General features: G+C 35.6%; 1 non-coding gene across 1 annotated transcript; it reads right to left on the bottom strand.

Moving 5' to 3' along the window:
- Positions 1–267: 267 nt before the first annotated feature.
- On the bottom strand, positions 268–340 carry TRNAE-CUC (transfer RNA glutamic acid (anticodon CUC)). Its single transcript has one exon. It is a non-coding gene; the product is annotated as a tRNA-Glu (tRNA).
- Positions 341–4,261: the final 3,921 nt, after the last annotated feature.

Genomic DNA, 4,261 nt, shown 5'->3' with positions numbered 1-4,261 from the left:
TAGTAACTGTAATTCAAAAAAAAAATACATTTGTCATGAATGGAAAGCGTGGTAACTTGTTCAAGCCTTTACGAGTGAATGTTTTTGTTTGCCGGAGGTTGAACTTTCAACTTTCAAGTCATGGGGAATTGCGAGAATTCAAATTCCAACGTAAAAGGAATTATGAGAATCCCTTCCTTTTAAAGTTCTTCCAAGAAAAAGGACGGAAAAATTTTTCAAAAAGAATTTAGAAAAAGGACAGCAAAATATTTTCAAAAGGAATTTGTTTTCCGTTGCCGGGACTTGAACCCGGGTCTTTCGGGTGAGAGCCGAATATCCTGACCAACTAGACTACAACGGATTTGTGGAAGAGATGTCTAATTCATTCAATATAAAGTAATCACACTAAGTTGTAACTAGTGATGAGACCTTTGGTTTTAGGGGGTATTTTGCTCTTTTATGAGGTTTTAAAAGTGTTTCAGTCATTTAAAAGGTTTTTGGATATATTTTAGTTATTTTTCATTGATACTCTCTTTGAAGTATGTTTACAATTTACACACTTACACCTAAAAGAAAAATCAATTTAAATTTATTTAACTTTTTACACTCTTGGTGCAATGGTCACTCCACAAGTATAAATGATTATGGGGAGTGGAGGGTAAGAGCCGGGATTCAAGTTCTCCAGGAGAGAGCTTCACATATATATACACATAGATTAGCCTAAAGTGGAATTTTTAACTTGTATAAAAATATATATATTTTAAGCCGTTTATGGACTTTCAAAAAATGTTGAAGCACTATACTTTGTAACCAAGAAGTCGGATTGATATCGAAGCAATTTAAAACATCAAGAGTGAAATAAAATCTTTTTCAAGCCGTCATGCTGAAAAGTTGTGGAGGAATACTAAGGTTTTGCTGTCAACTAGAATACGTGTTGACTATGTTTAAAATGCCTACTATTTCCATAGCAAAAAATTAAAAATGACTGCTACTATGCTACTATTTTTATTGATTCTCCTCAAACACCAAGACATTCGAAATTAATGGGTTATGGGTGAATATCAGAATATCAAGTTGTGGTGCAATTGGCTGCAACTACAAACTATGGCCTATTAGATCCAGTAAATTGATGTTAGGGGGACAACACATTCGTTTAGGAATCATGTTTCATTAAGTAAAAGGCTTTGGTTCAACTCTCACCCTTTATCTTCCTTCGAAATCACTCATAAAAATAGCAGGTCGATATCCTACTAATAGTGTTGTGCACAAGTTTACATCAAATAAAACCGACTTCCATATCATTCGGCTGTATGTCGCCGGAGCAGAATCATCAAATGCATAGAGTGATGGAGAGGTAAGGCATGAAAGGGCAATGCTAAAAATACAATTTTTCATGAGATAAGAGACCTAGATAAACCTTTGGTTTCCCAATAACATCAAGTAATAACAATGAAATGAGAATTACTTGCCAAGCTTAAGAGGTTATCATATGTCATCTAGGTCTCTCATCTCCTGAAAAGTAGAATTTTCTTGCAATGACAAATCATTTATACAAGTCACATAACTATTAAGTCACATAACTATTAAGTAAATGTAAATAAAAGTTGTCGGGGACGTTTTTGCAACAAGGGCCAAAAATGCGAAAACGGCCCAAATCTCCCCTTGGGTTCTTTAGAAGTGTTTGTTTATGGAGAATCAAGCCCAAAATTCACAATGTATAAAAAACAAAGGCTAATGGTGCTTTGACAAGAGAGAATCAAAATGCTAACAACAAAAGTTCAGAAAAAGCATAAAAACATAACAGGTCTGAAATTTCGACCCATAGTTACACAGAAGAGGAAATTGAGAGAGGTCGTGAGGAAGAGAGTGAAGGTTCCCCTGTACCCATATTTCCATGTTTTTGCGACAAGGGCCAAAAATGCGAAAACGGCCCAAATCTCCCCTTGGGTTCTTTAGAAGTGTTTGTTTATGGAGAATCAAGCCCAAAATTCACAATGTATAAAAAACAAAGGCTAATGGTGCTTTGACAAGAGAGAATCAAAATGCTAACAACAAAAGTTCAAAAAAAGCATAAAAACATAACAGGTCTGAAATTTCGACCCATAGTCACACAGAAGAGAAAATTGAGGGAGGTCATGAGGAAGAGAGAGAAGGTTCCTCTGTACCCATATTTCCACCCCCCAATTTCGGAATTGTGAGAAATGTTTCCCGGTTCAGTGGGTTTTGGCTCTCAAGTTTCAGCTCTATGGGGAAAACGTGTTTCAATAGGTCTGAAACTTCGACCCACAGTCACACAAAAGAGGAAATTGAGGGAGGTCATGAGGAAGAGAGGGAAAGTTCCCCTATACCCATATTTCCACCCCTAAAGTTTAGAATTATGAGATTATTGACTGGCTAAATGGGTTTTTGCTCTAAAGTTTCAAGTCATAGGTAGAACGTGACTTCCCTATTTTGAATCTGATTGGGGGCTTTTGTATTGAACTTGGGGTGCTCTAAGTGACTGGTTTATGGTCAATAGAAGAGGCTTTGAACCCCAAGGTCTCAATCAAAGAGGTTATGGTCAAATTTGCTTTAATTGGGTAAGAGAGTTGGCTTGCTTTTTACATGATTTTGGAAATAAAGTGGCTGACTCCATTAGCTATTCTTTCCTTGTCATTGTAGGCTTTTGATAGCTACATTTGGGTGGCTGAGTGGGCTAGGCTGTTCAGCCTTTTTCTTAGGGTCAGCTGTGTTTTGGTGTGGAAAATGGAGATGGGCTGAAAATTAGGGGCACAGTCACCCAGAGCATCAAAGCTCTTTTGAGGTGGAAATTTTGGATACAAGACCTCCTCCATGAGCCTGAGGTGCTACCAGTGTCCCTTACCCACTTGGTAGCACGCATGGGCTAGGCTCATGCAAAAGGTCCGAAAGGAAATGACCCATACCCTCCAAATCACACTTCCTCAATTTCCCCAATAAGTCGCATGGGCTTGGGCCATGCTTTAAAAGAATAAAATAAAATATAATACATGTATCGAGTCCATAAGGAAGTCGAGCTTGGTTGAATCGGGCTTATACAAAATGTGTCGCGAAAATGGGTATCAACAAAAGTTAATGTGGATTAATAGAATTTTCTTTCAATCCACCCCATAGCAAATCAAATGATTATCTACATAAACTTTTCGTATTTATACTACTTAGTAGTCATGTGATTTGTGTTGGAGATTTCACCAAATCAAGGAGTAATAATGAAAGAACAAAATGAACACATCATGTAAATATAAATTAGTAATTAACTTAGAGGCACAATTGAATGTTATCCTTAGACAATATTTGTCCTCATATGCAAATTGCTAAATAATTTCTACAAATTTGTCCCCAAGATACAACCAAATTTATTGGGTTCTACAAATAGCAATTTTGGAGAATATCCATGGAATTTCTTGTGTTTCTTAGAAACTATTTTAGGGAGAAAAATGAATTAATTATCAAGTGAACATGAACCACTATTTATACCTATAGGGTTATAACCTTTCAAAAATTACCCATGGAGAGTTGCAATGCCTCATAAAACCGTTTACAAGATTTAAAACATTTCCCAACGTTCAAAATGGTTACCACAAATTCTACAAAAACATTTTTTACGAGGCTCGATCGATCGAAAGGAATCAAGTATCAATCGAAGGCTCTTTTCGATCGATCGAACAGGAATCGAGCATCAATCGAGTCAGACAGAAGCTTCAGATCAATTTTCTTGATCACTTTGATCGATCGAGCAAAAGCTTTGATCGATCAAGAAGCCTTTCTCATTGCTTCGATCAATTGATCTGAAGTCTCAACCAATTGAACATCTTGAAACTTCAATTTTTACAAAGAAAATTCGAGATCTCGAAATTCCATTTAATTCATTTTACAAATAAATATTCTCCAAATTTATATCATTATTACAACCTATCTTTGTATATACCTATATATACAACAATTTTTTTAAATAATTCAATAAATCATGTAATTTAATACACATGGATATTCTTATAAACCATAATTCAAATGATTTTATGAATCGTGTAATGAATTGAAATAAATCTCAAAAATTGATTTGGAGAAAATCTGTCTTCACATGAAAAAAATTAGGCATAGACATGACAAACGGTCGAGTCAGGTCATTCGGGTTGCGGGCTAAAAACAGGCCTTTTTAAACGGGTTAAAAATGGGTTAGATCAATCAAGTTACGGGTCGGGTCAGGTTGGCCCATATTTTCACATTAAAAATAATAATAAAAGAATGAATCAAATCAAATAGT

The sequence above is a fragment of the Quercus robur genome, chromosome 12 (assembly GCF_932294415.1).
Source record: "Quercus robur chromosome 12, dhQueRobu3.1, whole genome shotgun sequence".
NCBI classification, from domain to species: Eukaryota; Viridiplantae; Streptophyta; class Magnoliopsida; order Fagales; family Fagaceae; genus Quercus; species Quercus robur.
This window is presented reverse-complemented; position numbering and strand designations above follow the sequence as displayed.